General features: G+C 41.5%; 1 protein-coding gene across 4 annotated transcripts in view; it reads left to right on the top strand.

The window, feature by feature from the left end:
• The window catches only part of SP6 (Sp6 transcription factor), a 111,017-nt gene that overhangs the window by 36,025 nt on the left and 57,376 nt on the right, over nt 1–17,616 (top strand). Inside the window, exon 1 of one of the 4 annotated variants that reach the window (XM_073572465.1) lies at nt 2,665–2,829. The exons of 1 other annotated variant lie outside the window; for it this stretch is intronic. The gene's annotated coding sequence lies outside the window, so the exon portion shown is untranslated. Of the gene's footprint in view, nt 1–2,664; nt 2,830–15,828; nt 16,495–17,616 lie in introns of those variants that run through there. 2 more of the 4 variants (XM_073572463.1, XM_073572462.1) reach the window with 2 other exon arrangements.

Consider the following 17,616-nt stretch of genomic DNA (forward strand, 5'->3'; position numbering starts at 1 on the left):
ACAGACATTTTCAAAGCTTCTATACTTACATAGACAGTCTTGTGCTCACATCCAGAGTCTGGAGAGTAATGGCCTTGCAGTGTCCACACTTCCTTTTATACAGCCGGCAATTAGCATCTGGTGAAATCATTTCCTGGATCTGCTCATTCTGAAGTATGCAAGTGTTTCGACCGCATGCGTACGCATGTCCTTGCGTACCAATGCGTTCCCATAAACAGTAATGCATTGTTTTGACGCCTTCATCCGCATGCGCATGACTGGGCATAATTGACACCTCAAAAAATGCAACATGTTGCGTTCGCCGGGCACCGCCGCACACTGTGAAACGATGCATGCGTACACAACCGCATGCAAACTGATGCAAATGCATGTCCCTGCGTACCCGATGTTAAATATATGTAAGCATCACGCATGCGGATCTATGCGGATCGGACGCTGCGCACAGATACGCTAATGTGAAACCAGCCTAACACAGGAATAGTGAGCTGAATTGACACTTTTTATATTTTTTTAGAAATGCTCAGCCCCTATAATAATATATTGCCTTTGGCTGACCCTTTCTTATAGCATCCTTGTAAAACATACTGATTCCTGTATAGATAATCAATATACACTTTGATTTTGTTCCTAAAGATACATGATTATTATCAACATGTGGTTATGCTAAATGCAGAAATAGTCTCTGCCTGACTCTGATATCCCTGGCATATTAATTGTTCTTTTGGGTATCACATTCCCCCACTTTTGTAGTTCAGCCCTCCCCTGAGGTTGTGAGAAGCAGATTGGGAGTGAGGTCAATTATTTACCCATAAATCTGCCAGAGCTATAGATAATTAACCGGGCGTTAACCCCTCCACCCCCAGAACTGGTACTCTGTAGTCTTATGTAATATGGTATCTACAGGACTATTGTACTTCAGAATCAGGAGGAAGCCTGGCAACGCTGTACTCATGCCAGTTCCCAGCTCATCTGCTATGTTAAAAGGTGAACTTTTTACTGAGGGTAATTATGAATATACATATTAAACAAAAACAATTGCAGTTGTCTGTAAAATGCTTGTCTTCTTTGCTCAATTATAGGTGTGGTAATTTTACCAACACAAAAGTTTTGGAACATTATAATGTCTAATAATATTTAATTTTTATATTCTTTTGCAAAGTTCCTTCTAAGCCTGTGCTAAAGTGTTTCAGATATCTCAACCTCAGGAGTACATTAAAATTAATGCTCACATTGAACAGTGTTCTGGTTTTTTTTTCTTATTTAATTTGGTCAGAAATGCTGTACACATTCATTTCTTATCCCCTTCACACCCCAAGCCTGTTCTGATCTTCATGACCAGACCAAATTTTACAATTCTGACCACTGTCATTTTGTCACGACTGCAGCCGCAGACGCGGCCCAGCAGGCGCCTCCACGGAGAGGGGCGGGCATCCCCCAGGGACGCAATATGGACCCTCTATACCACAGAGGGGGACCCGGGCCTACCCGAACTAGGGAAGGGCAGCGGCCGGGATTCTGTGGCAGCTGAGCATGTGGACAAAGAAGACACGTAGGACCAGATAACACCGCACAACTTCAGGTATAAATAAAGTAAAGTTTACTTAAAGTAAAGTCACAGTACATAGACAAAGCCAGGACACACGAGGTCATCAGGACATCAGGATACATGAGGTCATCAGGACACACGAGGTCATCAGGACATCAAGACACACAAGGTCATCAGGACATCAGGACACACAAGGTCATCAGGACATCAGGACACACAAGGTCATCAGGACATCAGGACACACGAGGTCATCAGGATACACAAGGTCATCCAGATGCAGGCAGGACATCAGGGTCACCCACAGGATATCAGAGTCACCGACAGACATCAGACGGGAGTCGTTTGGTTCCGGACATCCAACACGACCTACAGGCACCACTGCAGTCATCCAGCTCCAGGCAGCGGTCATCAGGTTCCAGACTGCGGTCGTCAGGCTCCGGGCATCGGACCTAGGAAGGAACTCAGGTGTGATGGTGCTAACACCGCAGGATTGCTGGGCCTGCATGAAGCTAGCACCACATGGTAGTCAGAGCGCAGCATAGTACATGCTCAGCAGAAACACCGGTTACAAGAGTCTCAGAGTCACTGGGTGCAGGGCTCCAAACACAGAGGGATTCCAGGGACACAACATAGCAGACAGTTCAGACATGGTCAGATACGGGATAGGTACAGGATCGAGGATTCAAGCCTGGATACACCGCCTCTAGGCCAGGGCGAATTTAGACGGGGTCAGGTGCAGGACAGGTACAGGATCAGGGATTCAGGCCTGGATATACTGCCTCCGGGGCAGGGCGAAGGAATAGGACAAAGCAGGAATCAAGGCAGGGAATTTGGTACCATAACCGAGACAGACGAGGTCCACAGACACGAGACACACATGGCAAAGTCCAGGAGCTTTGTGAGTAGCTCTGGCCCCGCCCATAGGGCAGGGTCAGCTTATAAAGGAGCTGCCCCTCAGCAATTGGCTGGGGACAGCATTTCAAGTACACACACTAACCCTGATGAAAGCAGGGAAGGTGTGGCTGTGCACGCCCTAAGCTCACACAGAAACCATTGCAGCACAATCAGTGCAGAAACTGCAGCTGAGAGCACCTGGCCATGGCTGCCAGCCAAGACACATGTGGAAAGTCATGCACCAGCTGCAAATGACCTCACAACCCGCGGACAGCTTCCACAGCGGCGACCAGGGACCGCACATGTGAATGGTCAAGCAGCAGAGCAAAGAACTAACACCACATGTGCAGCTACGCAGCAGAGCAGGGAACTGAGCAGGTTCCATACAGGTAAAAGCCAGCAGTATCCCTGCTCAATTAGAGGGAAAGGAGAAAGGGGTTAAAGCAAAAAACATGCATTGTCATGCCGACAACCAAATACAAACAGAACGGCGTGACACATTTTATGTGGTTACTAGCTGAAGAGCCCGGCGCTGCCCGGGCATAGTATCTAACTGTGGTTAGTCATAGCAAATTATAATTATCCTCCATCCCATAGTCCCGTGCCCATATACCCATCATACATATCCACGATCCCATAGGCCCGTGCCCATATACCCATCATACACATCCTCCATCCCATAGTCCCATGCCCATATACCCATCACACATCCTCCATCCCATAGTCCCATGCCCATATACCCATCATACATATTCGCCATCCCATAGTCGAGTGCCCATATACCCATCACACATCCTTCATCTCATAGTCCCATGCCCATATACCCATCATACATATCCTCCATCCCATAGTCCCGTGCCCATATACCCATCATACATGTCCGCCATCCCATAGTCCCGTGCCCATATACCCATCACACATCCTCCATCCCATAGTCAACCATTATGACATCATAATGAGCGGCGGGGCTTGCAACCTATGATGACATCAGCGTCTCCATGGCAACCATTATGACATCATAATGAGGGGCGGGGCTTGATACACACACACTTTTTCCCCATTATGTAGATAGGGGCAAAATTGTTTGGTGAATTGGAACACGCGGGGTTAAAATTTTGCCTCACAACATAGCCTAGGACACTCTCGGGGTCCAGACGTGTGATTGTGCCAAATTTTGCGGCTGTAGCTGCGACGGTGCGGATGCCAATCCCGGATATACACACACACATACATACATACACACACTTGAGCTTTATATATTAGATTATAACTCTTCAACAGATCCCACCGATTCTGAGATTATTTATTGCTATTATAGTTCATGTTAGTGGTAAAATTTCTTCAATACAACTTGCCTCTATTTGTGAAAAAATGTTGACAATTTAGCAATTTTGAAACGTAAAATTGTTATGCCCTTAAACCAGAGAGTTATGTCACACAAAGTAGTTAATAAATAACATGTCCCACGTGTCTACTTTACATGTTTTTTTGTTTAAACTTGACCAGCGATTTCTAATTTTCCCACAAAATTTACAAAACCATTTTTATAAGGACCACATCACATTTTAATTGACGTTGAGGGGCCTATATGACAGGAAAAAAACCCTAAGTGGCACCATTCTAAAAACTGCCTCCCCCCAAGATGCTCCATACCACATAATAAGAAGTTTATTAAAGTCACAGGAATTTATTAAATTCAAAAATTTTACTTTAGACCCAAATGTTTTTATTTTTACAAGGGTAACAAAAGAAATGAACCGCAAAATTTGTTGTGCAATTTTCTTGTGAGCATGCTAATACTCCATATGTCTGGGAAAGCTACAGTTTGTACGCACGACAGGGCTCAGAAGGGAAGGAGCATAGTTTGAGTTTTTGTACACAAAATTGGCTGGAATCGAGCGTTCACGCCATGTCACGTTTGGAGAGCTCGTGATGTTCATAAACTGTGGAAACGCTCCCGCAAGTGATCCCATGTTGGAAACTAGACCCCACAAGGAATGTATCTACTGTAGACATATGGTGAGCACCTTGAACCCCCAGGTGCGTCACAGAAATTTATAACGCAGGGCCGTGAAAATAAAATAATCATAATTTTTCCACAAAAATGTTTTTTTAGCGTAACAGAAAAAAATGGAACACAAAATTAGTTGTGCAATTTCCTCTGAACATACCGACACCCCATATTGTGGGGGAAAACTGCTGTTTGGATGCACATCAGGCCTTGGAAACTAAGGAACACTGTTTGACTTTTTGAGCACAAAATTGGCTGGAATCATTAGTGGACGCCATGTCACGTTTTGAGACCCCTAAATGTGCAGAAACATTGGAAACTCCCCATAGTGACCCCACATTGAAAACTAGACCCCCCCAAGGAATGTATTTAGATGTGTGGTGAGCACCTTGAACCCCCAGATGCTTCACAGAAATTTATAACGTTGAGCTGTGAAAATGGAAAAAATCTAATTTTTCCCACAACGGTTTTTAGCCCAATTTTTTTATTTTCACAAGGGTAACAGAAGAAAATTGAACCCAAAATTTGTTGTGCTCCTGAGTACGCAGATACCCAATATGTGGGGAAAATCACTGTTTGGAAGCACACAGCAGGGCTCAGAAAGGAAAGAGTGACTTTTGGGAACTCAGACTTTGATGGAATGATCTGGGGGTGTCATGTCGTGTTTGGAGAGCCCCTGATTTGCCTAAACAGTGGAAATCCCTTCCAAGTGACTCAATTTTGGAAACTAGACTCCCCAAGGAATTTTTCTAGATGTGTGCTAAGCACCTTGAACCCACAGGTGCTTCCAGAATTTTACAACGTTGATCTGTGAAAATGAAAAAAAATTCTCCCAAAAATGTTTCCGACACAAATTTTCTCTTTTTCACAAGGATAGCAGGTGAAAATTGACCACCAAATTTGTTGTGCAATTTCTCCTGAGTTCACTAATACCCCACTTGTGATTAAAACCACTTTTGAAGCACATAGCAAAGCTCAGAAGAGAAGAAGCACCATATTAGGGTTCAGATTTTACTGGACTGGTTTCAGGGTGCCATGTCACATTGGCAGAGCCCCTTAGGTGCTAGAACAGCAGAAACCCCCTATAAGTGGCTCATTTTACAAACTACTCCTCCCAATGAATTCATCTGGGTGTTCAGTGATCATAACAACACCACATATGTCTCCCAAAATGTTATAACATTGGGCGGTGAATAAAGAATTATTACATTTTTACCAATAAAATGTTGTTATAGCCCCAAATTTGATTTTTTCTACGGGCTAGTAGGAAAAATGGACCTCAGTTTGTGGTAATAATTTCTCCTGCGTGTGCCACTACACATGTAAATGGGAAATACTTTTCAGGCACAGTGCAAACCTCAGAAGGGTAGGAGCGCCATATTATAGTGTAGATTTTACTGTTATGGTTTGCAGGTGCCATGACCCACTGGGAGAGCCCCTCAGCTGCCAGAACAGCAGAACCCCCCATAAAAGACCCCACTTGACAAACTAAACCTCTCAATTAATTCATCTGGGGGTGCAGTGATCATATTGACACCACAGGTGTGTCACAGAATTTTATACTATTGGGCAGTGAGGAAAAAATTATTACATTTTTACCACCAAAATTTTGTTTTAGCCCCAGATTTTACATTTTTACAAGGAAAATGGGTAAAAATGTCACCAAAATTTGTCACAATTTCTGCTGAATGTAGAAATACCCTATATATAGATTTTTTTATGCCATTCCGCTTATAGGAAAATTGAAAAGGCAGCTTTACTTTACGGGTCAGTATAATTAAAGCGATACCACATTTAAATAATTTTTATTATGTTTTGATGCTTTTACAAAATAAAAACAATTTTTATTTTTCCGCTGATGGAGCTGTATGGCAGGTTGTTTTTTTGTGGGACAAGATAATGTTTTCAGACATAACATGTTTATTTACATTCATCTTTCTGATTGCGTTTTGTTCCACTTTTTGTTTGGCGATATGATGATACAGCATTGTTTTTTGCCTGTTTTTTTTTTAAAGGGGTTAACTAGTGGGACCGTTTTATTGGTCAGGTCATTCTAGACACGGCAATGCCTAGCGTGTCCTTTTTTTGCTTTTTTTCCCATTTTCAATATATATAGATAACAATGTTTGAAAAGCGCTATGGAATTAATGGTGCTATGTAAATGAATAAAATAAATAAATAAATGATAAATATATATACTGCTCAAAAAAATAAAGGGAACACTATTCCATTTGCAACAGGCTGTTTGTGTTCCCTTTATTTTTTTGAGATATATATATATATATACAGTATATATTTATATATACTAGCTGAAGAGCCTGGTGTTGCCTGGGCATAGACCCCCTGTGCAGTGTGAGACCCCGTGTATTGTGAGAAACCCTTTCCCTTGCAGTGTGAGACCCCTGTGTATTTTGAGACCCCCTGAGTATTGTGAGACCTCCCTCCCCTTGCAGTGTGAAACCCCCTGTGTATTGTGAGCACCCCTTCCCTTGCAGTGTGAGACCCCCCGTGTATTGTGAACACCCTTCCCTTGCACTGTGAGACCCCTTCTGTATAGTGAGACCCCTTGTGCACTGTGAGTCCAGCTTGTGCGCCGACCATGACAAGGCTGTGACAGGCTGAGGGCAGCGGAGTCATGTGGGGACACAGGGGAGTGCGCTCAGTGAGAGGGGGAGGGCGCGGAGAAGTGGTCTGCGCTCCCCTCCTGTCTGCAGCTGCTGCCTCCTCCCTCAGAGCTCCCGCTGCCCCCTCCATGGTCCCCCCCGGGTGGTGATTACCTGCGCCTAGCTCTCGCACTTTCCTCTGCCACCGGCAATAACAGGGCTGTGACAGGCTGAGGGCAGCGGAGTCATGTGGGGACACGGGGGAGTGCGCTCGGTGAGAGGGGGAGGATGCGGAAAAGTGGTCTGCGCTCCTCTCCCCTCCTGTCCGCTGCTGCTGCCTCCTCCCTTGGAACTCCCGCCGCCCCCTCCGCGGCCCCCATGCAGTGATTACCTGCGCCCGGCTCCCGCACTGCCCTCCTCCGCCACCGAGCACCAAATCCTCCATTCCTCTGTCAACGGTTGCCCGAAATTCTCTCGGTCAATCCCGGTCCCTTCTAACCCACTGACGCTCGCCATTGGCTATGGAGTGGGTGGGACTATGAGGAGTGGGTGTGGCTTGATACATACACACATACACTCATAAATACACTCAGCTTTATATATATATGTTAAAAGATATGTCTCTCATAGAGCTGAGTAGAAAAAAAATGCCCTTCTGTGGCCCGACGTTTAGTCCGGTCATCTGTGGAAGTCGAGCATGGGCAGTCTTCACTTCACTGGAGTTGGCATCCTCTGCTCATCCTCTTGGATGCCTCATGCGCTTACTAGCAAAGCAATAACGTCCTGTCATACCTACTCACTAGTCAAAAAACCTCACATTACGTCATTACTAATGTCATGATGCAACATCATAACATCATGGGGACTAGAGAGCGCAAGAGGCACCCAGGATCCCTGCCTCAAACATGAGGACTGCGCTCGTCTGGCTGCCATGGATGATCAAACTGGAATAGCAAGAGAGATCTCCAATGAAACATACAATAAGAGCGTTGCATTTTTTTCCATAACTTAGGTGAACAGGATCTAAGTAAAGGAAGAAGAGAACATAATGGACTGTTTAATCCATTTTATAAATGTAAAAAAATCAAGTTTCCAATAAAAACTGAAGCCTGAATGGCCCAGTGACCACCCCTCTCCAGGGTATATGCATGTGGTAGAGCCACTGGTACACTGAGAAACACAAAGAGACCAGGTCTGGTCAGCTGGTTAGATCTCTTTCTGAAGCTTCATCATTTTGCAACCTGATAATTCAGGCAAATGGAGTATATAATTAGGTGACTGAATCGGATTTGTATTCTGTGTGTGGTCTGATCTCAAGCTCCCACCCAAGGGCAGTCATGCAGGCTGGGGCAGCATACCCAAAGTATTATGTCCAATGGAATAACCTCTTCATCTCTGGATTGTCGGATCTCACTCATTTTGCTACGTGTGTGGAAAATTTATAAAGACAAGAGTGAGAACATATTCCGTGAAAGCATGTTGTATGATATGCAAGGCCTACAAGGCATATTTCGGCATGCCTGTTGGGGTTCAAGACAAGTCCTGAGAATCTCATTTCACATGCGAATATTGCAAGAAAACTCTTGAAGGTAAGGTGTCAATTGCTGCTCGATTAGATGCTTTATTTTGTAGAATTTCAATTACTTAGATCTAGTACAGTTTAACCCCTTACTGGCCGCGGATGGAATAGTACATCCGCAGCCAGTATCCCCCGCTTTGATGAGGGCTCTGGCTGTGAGCCAGCATCAAAGCCGGGACATGTCAGCTGTTTTGAACAGCTGACATGTGCCCGCAATAGGCGCGAGTGGAATCATGATTCACTCGCGCCTATTAAGTAGCTAAATGCCGCTAACAGCGGCATTGAACAAGCGCTTCCTGCCACTGGGCCGGAAATACACACCCCGCTGACACCCGTCACGTGATTGAGGGTCATTGGGGCGTCGGCATAAAAACCTTGAGACCCCAATAATTGTTGATGCCGGATTGCTATGAGCACCACCCTGTGGTCGGCGCTCACAGCAATGCAGTAATTCTGCTACATAGAGGTAATCAGAGCATCACCTCTATGTAGCAGAGGTGATCGAGCTATGGAAGCTTCTAGCCTCCCATAGAGACTATTGAAGCATTCCAAAAGTAAAAAGAAAATGTTTTTAAAAATGTGAAAAAAATGAAAAGAAACAATAAAACAATTAAAAAAAAATCGAACATACACATATTTGGTATTGCCATGTTTAGAATTGTCCCATCTATCAATAAAAAGTATTAACCTGATCGCTAAACGGCGCAGCGACCAAAAAAGTCAAAACGACAGAATTACGTTTTTTGGTCGCCGCGACATTGTATTAAAATGCAATAACGGGAGAATCATAATGGCAGGTCAGTTTTAGCATTTAGTGAACCTAGCAAAAAATCCAAACAAAAAACTTGTGTGGGATTGCACTTTATTTGCAATTTCACCACACTTGGAATTTTTTCTCATTTTCGGGTACACGACCTGCTAAAACCAATGGTGTCCTTCAAAAGTACAACTCGTCCTGCAAAAAATAAGCCCTCACATGGCCATATTGACGAAAAACCTCTGAAGGTGCTGATGCCACCACAGCATATCAAGTTAGGCCTCATCAAGCAATTTGTCACGGCTCTTGACAAGGAGTCAGCAGCTTTCAAGTACCTCCAAGATCTCTTTCCAAAGCTGTCCGAGGCAAAGGTCAAGGCTGGTATCTTCGTCGAACCGCAGATCAAGAAGATCATAGAATGTGACGAGTTCACCAAGTTGCTAAACAGGACAGAGAAAACGGGTTGGAACAGTTTCGTTGCAGTGGTTCATGGCTTCTTGGGTAATCACAAGGCTGAAAACTATGTGCAGTTGGTTCAGACTCTCATAAAGAATTACGCCATAATGGTGATGCAGAATGTCTCTCAAAGTCCATATCCTTGACGCTTATCTTGACAAGTTCAAGGAGAACATGGGAGATTACTCAGAGGAGCAAGGCGTGCACTTTCATCAAAATATATTGGACTTTGAATGTCGTTACCAAGGACAGTTTAACGAAAACTACATTTGAGGGCTTCTTCGAGAAAGCGATTTGCAGTACACTCGCAAATTTAGAAAATCTACTCATTTCTGAACCTTTTTGAGTGTTTTTTTACTGTCTTTGTCTATTTATCATGCAAGTGTTGTTTTTTTCAGACCGCTTGAATGAAAATATAATAATTTCCTTTTTTTGACACAACAAATACAATATTTGTCTCGCCTGTGGTCATAAAATCAAAGTTTGTGCTGAATCTAGTCGTTTTTCCATAGTATTTAAACATAAGCAGTTGAAATATTACACTTGGAAGCCAGGAACAAAAATTGTGTTACATAGTGTTATGTTATTTGATAGAAGCATATCATTTATAAGGTTTGCTATCTTTTATATTTATATGCTTTTTATACTGCTTTTCTTGTCTCCTATTAAAAGTGACTGGTGTTATATTCATGTAATTCAGGTTCCAATATACAAGATTCACCAAAGAATTCAGTCACCATACAAGAGACATTTACCGTTTAATCTTCTCAATATTTTATAGTAGAGGATATAATACCACCACTGATGCCAAACCTCATAACGTAAATGTTCTGTCTCCGACATCTGATTCATTATCTGATTGTTAATGTTTTCAGTGTTTTTGGCTCCATCTAGTGACCAGAGTCATAACCGCAGTCTATTGTGTAGTTTTGAATTCACTTTGCTTTTTCCCTCCGCTGCAGTGCATTCTGGTAAGGTTGCAATGCATCCTGGTAGCTCTTGCAAAGGATTATGGTTAGCTCAGCCCCCATTTTCCCTCCAGTTCTCTATTTTCCTTCTGCTTGCATTCTGGAAGCATCTCATTTCTCTTCTCCCCTTGTGATAGCATCGCTGGTATGTATTTATGTTTCCTGTATCCAATTCCTGTCTCATACTAGCCTGCTTAGTTAGTTCTCTCCTGGTTAGCTATTATTGCAGATGATGTATTATGTATATATGAATCCCTGATGAACCCAATATTGATCGTATGCATATATGTTTTGTTTGTACTTTCACCGTGCCAATATACTATTACGTTCAATAAAGCACAGATTCAACCTACAGTCTCCTTATTGGACCCCGGTATAGCAGTTTAGCTACCTGTATAAGCTGCAATGACATCTGTCTCATTCAGTGAGGACAGATCAGTAAATCACTGATTATTTAGCCATTTCCTTTTCCAAATCTGGTTCTTCAGCAGCTGAGGTGTGAATTAAGGTCTCAGCCACAGTATGCCTGATCCAACGCTAGGCTCCAGCCCAGGCATAGTGTACACCTATACAATGCTATCCAGTGCCTGCCAGTGTGCCCCTCAAACCAACCCTTGACAATCAAAGATGTGGGCAGATTTAAAACGACCTAAACTCCTAGGATAAATGCACGCGGTTTCTTTTAGGTGCCGACATATCCGGATGTTTTTTCCTGTAGGAAGATGTATCTCAAAAACCCCTGCGTGGTGTCTTTTCTGACATTTTTTTGAATGTTTTTTGAGGTGGCTTTGCTGACTTTTTTCTTTACATCCTATAAATAATGTTGTGGCCACTCCCAAGCGGAAGCCACCAGAAGAGTGGACCAGTCACTTCTTTTAGTCTCTTCACGCCTTTCAAAGAAAAAAAGTGACAAAAGACTGAATATATGCATAGCAAATCACTTTAACATTGCTGTGCGTATGTTCATTTTTTATGTTATTTTATTGCTTTTTCAGGTAGGTTCCAGGCGGAATCCGGCTAAAAATAATGTCATGTGCATATACCCTTAGGGTATTTTACCATGTGCTTTGGAATTTCTGCTTTTGGAACATCTGCTGAGTATTGTGATAGCAGCATTGTGGATGAGATTTCCAAAACTATCATCTGCATATGTGTGAGAAAGTCAGCAGAGATGACTGACAGATGATAGTTTGGCATACAACTATCCAATGTGTATGGCCAGCTTTAGCTTCTGGATCCTATTCAAATTATTAGGATGGGGAGGCAACAATGAGTACTGCAAAAGGGATATATGCCAATGAATGTTGGATGAACACTATGACGGGAATTTATCATTTATGATGTGTCATTTTTTACTTTTTAGACACATACATAGAAGTTGAGTGTAATTTTTAAAGCACTTTGGTGCCAAGTCTATCATTTTTATTTTGAGCTTATCAAAAGAGATGGTTCCCTGGCAATTTCAATGTTTTTAGCCATAATTATGACATGCAACATTTTTAAAGCCCTTTTTTTCCTTCCCTTCTTCCTTCCTTCTTCCTAACTTTTTCATTCTTCTGTCCACATAGACATATGAGGGCTTACCTTTTGCGGGACTAGTTGTACTTTTGAATTACAAATTTCATTTTATTACACAGTGTACTGGAAAATGGGAAAAAAATTCCAAGTGCTGTGAAATTATGAAAAAGTGCAATTCTGACATTTTGGGGGAGTTTTTTTACGATGTACATTGTGTAGTAAAATTGACCTTGCAATATGAGTCTCCTTATCAATCCAATTACAGCAATACCCAATGTGTCCAGTTTTTTTTAATTAATTTAGTAGTGAAAGTAAAATCAGAAATTTGCAAAAAAAAAATTGGGTGGTTGTGTCGCCATTTTCCGAGCCATGTAACATTATCTTATTTTTTGTGGGGCGAAATGATGTTTTTATTAATAACATTTTGGAATATATGGGACTTTTTGATTGCTTGTTACAGTCTTTTTTATGAAATTGCGGCGACAAAAAAACCCATAATTTTGGCGTTCTTGATTTTTTTTTAATTTATGGTGTTTAATTATTTTTATATTTTAATCGGACTTTTCTGAATTTGGAGATACCACATGTGGGGGTTTTTTAAATTTTTTAATGGGGTAAAAAGTGGGTGATTTGAACTTTTAGGGTTTTTTCTATTTTTTAAAACTTTTTTTTTACTTTTCACTGTGTTTCTTAGCCACCTTAAGGGACTTGAAGATGCAATCGTCCTATAGCTTGTGCTATATACAACGATGCCACAGCATCGCTGCATCTGGCAAAGATCCCGGTCTCTTTCAAAACCCAACCACAAGCAGGGTTTAAAAGGAACTCTGTAATCACAGGCATAGGGGTCATCAGCTGACCCCAGCTATCATGACAACCTATTGGCAACCCGCGATCACGTAACAGGCGATTTGATGAGCAGAGACAATGTAGTGCACGCATGCCGGCGCATGTTAAATGCTGCTGTCGAGATTGACAGCGACATTTAACAGGTTAACAATGATGGACGAAGTTTCGCTCCATCCGCGACTGTTAGCAGCAGGTCCTGGCAACTCCTGCCGTGTATGGAGTGGGCTCTCTGTGTGAGCCCGCTCCATACAGCCGCTTCTGATTTGTGCAGTATAAGTACAGCGGATGTCATGAAGGGGTTAAAACAGTTGCAGAAAAAGTAAAAAAAATCACTGCAACAGATGGTGGTGTAAAAAGTGTAGTGTAACATTTCTAGACAAAAGTATGATATCTTAAGATGCAAAAAAAGCTATCAACCATTGTGTAACACTGAAAAATTTGGGCAAATAACAGTACAAAAGCCACAGGCAAAAATTCTCCTTGTGATAAATTCCCCTATATGTTCAGACATCTCTTTATGGTGGCTTATTTTTTAGAGAAAAAAAAAGAAGATTTGGACAGCTGAAATTATGCTGCTCAATCTTCATGTTGTCCAATTACTTTTGGTCCCTTGACAAAGAGGCTGTTACATATCAAAAAGCATTAATTCCTAAACTCTCCATTTACTCCAACTAGGATGTGAATACCTTCAAATTAAAACTGAGAGCCTGCACTGTAGGCCCATATTGATTATAGAATTCTATCTTGACTATGTTTTGGAAAACAGCTAAAATACCAAAACTTGTGTCACTGTCCAAATATTTTTGGACATAAATGAAGCTCAGGGAGCACGCACTGAGCATGTGTTGGAACTGACAAGTGGCACATGCTTAGTAGGGCAGAATTTAGCCCAGCCTCTAAAATGGATATCTCTGATGATGCTTTGTTTCAGGGTTGGGACAGCAGCTGCGGCAGTGACAGCCTTTTGAGTATCCCAGCACTTACTGGGGGTTCTCAAACAAAACGTCATCAAAACTAAAAAAACAAAAAAGCAGTAAGTTAGAGTAGAGAGGGAATTTTTATTTTAAGCACATTTGAAAAGTGATTAGATCATTCAATTAAATACATTTAATATATGTCATGTCAATGGCCAAATTTACACCTGGAAACATGTAAATCTTTTAAAAAAACCTCACTTATACCTAGACAAGACCATATCCTGAAATAATTAAATTATATATTGGTGGCCAGAGGTGTAAATGCCTAATATGCAAGAGAATGGCTCCGATTTGACCCTACCAAACAAATGCCGTAATTAGATTTATCAAAACTAGTACAAAAGTGTAATGAATGGCCTAAGGGTACAGTTACACTTAGCGATGCACCAGTGATCCCGACAATGATATGGATTGCTGGTGCATCACTAAGTGGTCGCTAGTGAGCTGCCACACAGGCAGATCTCACCAGCGACATAGCAGCGGTCAGGAGTCGTTACTTACCTGTCAGACACGGCGATCCTGACGTCCTCCTGCCCGCGTCCACGCGTCGCTCGTCGGCGCCAGCAGGAAACCCAGCAGGAAGCGCCCGACGAGAAGTGATCCAGGACGTTCTCGCGCGACCAGCGATGAGCAGCGGGGAGCCGGTCGGAGGTAAGTATCAGACATAGCGATATCGCTAGCAATATCGCTGCTACGTCACAAAATCGGTGACATTACAACGATATTGCTAGCGATATCGCTATGTGTAACAGGGGCTTTAGTAAAACCAGATTCCAGATCTATTTTTTTCAGTAAGAATCTAATTACTTATCATGAGCAACGCTACCTCCCGCAATGTGTATATATAAATGTTGCACAGTATATAGGGAATATATTACACATAGGAAAATTTATGAGAGTTATCACTGCACACTTTTTGCATGTTACTTTACACTATCAGATAAAGTTATTTTACGATGTGTATAATAATAGATATACATACAGCAGATACAGTATAATACAATACATTGCTCATAACTCCAGTGTTATGGAACTGTTCTATGACCCTCAATTTGACATGTAGATACATTAAGACATACGGTATGTCTTTCCTCATGTGGGTGCTTGGACCCCGAATTATCATTTCATGACCTCAATACTTTTGTGTTACTTGTATAGTTGTCTTTTAATTCTTTCTTTATATTTACTCAACCACTTTGCTTTTCCAGATGTTTTAGTCAGATTGATTTTTTGGACCGTCTCTCCGACCACTGCTTAAATTAAGTTTTCTGGGGGAATTTGCAATTTGACGTATTGATTTTAGACAAACGTGCGACTTGTGGTGCTGAAAAGTCACAAAAAACAGTTAAAGACTAAAATAAAGAGCATTTTCATGAATAGTGTGAGTCATTTTGAAGAATGAATAGCAAAAAGCTTCAGCAAATAAAAGACAAGAAACAAAAAGTGACTTCAGGGACTCAGAAATGATGAATCGGGCCCTTGGAGTGTGATCGGCCGAGGTCTGGGGCATAATCCAAGTGTTCTCTTGATGCGACTTGATTACTATGGATGCTGACTTTGCTTCCTTCCTAAGCACACGATGCATCCCGCAGACTGTGAGGCGCTTTTTACACTTCCTTCACTAAGGTACATTTCACAGGTAATCCTTCAAATCCCTCTTCCTTTCTTGTGTGTTTCAGCCGTCTGCTGGGTGACACACCTCTCCTTTTAATGAGTTAAACTTCACAGGAGAAAGCAATGCAAACTACGTCAAGGGTTAAATTCATAAGAGAGGTGGAGCCCCACTGGGAAAAAGGCAGAGGTGCAACCTGGAAAGTTTAGGTGTGAGTGAGGAGCAGCCTGGGACAGAAAGTATTTCAGGAGCTGAGTGTGAATGGGATCAGATACTGCAGCTGCTGAGTTCTCGAAGCATGGATGTTTTCAGAACGCTTATAACAAGAGTCCTTCCGAGATCTTCATAGGACACTTGGCCACTGGATGTCCTCGGGCTACTCCTTTCAAGGAAATGACTAGTCTTTCACCATCGAGTGCAGATTACCAGTAGTTCAACCTCTAACCTTTATTTAAATGAATCAATGGACGGTGCAGAATAACTTAAGGACCTAAACAAAATCTATTCATAAGCGTTTAGAAGAAGCAGCCTCAAGAGCGGATACTAAAGGGTCAACTGGCATGTAGGTATAATCAAGTTTGAAGACAAAGACCCCCATATAAGAAAATCTTATATAGTCACACATGGACTTCAGGTTCCTGATCACATGATTTTCCAAGAGGGGCAAGAACGGTGATCTCTACATCTCATAGTCATCTTCATTGGAAGTGCCCAGATTGTGAAGGTATGTAAATAAATCACTCCTGTAAGTGGTAACCTAGCCTCACGCACACTATCTTATCTTATCATCATTAACAGGAGTCATGGTATTTCTTTCTATTTACTCATTATTTTATATATTTATTATATATTATATAGATTTACTTTATACATTTAATATATTATACATATTTTATAGATTTATGTAATATATTATATATATTTATTATTTAGTTATTTATTATGTTATTTAATAGTTTTTAAACAAGTACTAAATATGTAAGGACGATAATTCTGATCTCCAAGTGAAGATACATTTAACGTATACCTATGATATTAAGTAAAGGATAAAACTAGAATTGGGACTAAAGGTTAGATTGGTAATAAAAGGGGTTCCTGAATTTCAAAAGAAAAAAAATCATCTAGCTAAAACTAAAATTCTCAGGAGACTAAAATAGTTGTGTATCTTTTCCCTAAAAAAGTATGGCATGCACAATTTTTTTTCTAGGTGAATGAATATTTCTAAGGCCTACATCTCACATTATGTTGCTATCTCATCTTCTTTTCCCAACATTCCCTTTATTAGAAACTTATTTTTAGATCATTTGTTTATATTGAAATTTTGAAAAGATCACTTTTATCTAAACATTATGTATAATTTTAGATGATCAACACGGGGCTACCAAGTATAGCAAAAACTCAACAACTACTGGTGGATGTTGATTTTCATAGTGATGTGAAAACAATAGAATTTAGTAAATGTCTTCCTTGAAGACTGATGATTGCCGATAATGAATTTCTGTACAGATACCATCTCCAGTTATACACATGTTCATAAGTGAAGTTTTACCATGTTCTAGAGCAGTCTTTCCCAAACCAGTCCTCGTGAACCCCAACAGGTCATGTTTTCAGGATTTACATAGTGTTACACATGTGAGAGAATTCCTGATGCCTTGATGATACTTCCATCACCTGTGAAATACTAAGGAAATCCTGAAAACATGACATGTTGGGGTCCGCAATGACTGGAGTTTGGGAACCACTGTTCTAGAGGTAATAAAAGAGATATAGCCAATGTAAAGAATTTCTGTGATTTGCATGGCACGACAAACATCATTAAATAAGTTTAACACAGGTCAGAATTGAC

The sequence above is a fragment of the Dendrobates tinctorius genome, unplaced genomic scaffold (genome assembly GCF_039654945.1).
Source record: "Dendrobates tinctorius isolate UK_male_01 unplaced genomic scaffold, ASM3965494v1 ptg000032l, whole genome shotgun sequence".
Taxonomy (NCBI): domain Eukaryota; kingdom Metazoa; phylum Chordata; class Amphibia; order Anura; family Dendrobatidae; genus Dendrobates; species Dendrobates tinctorius.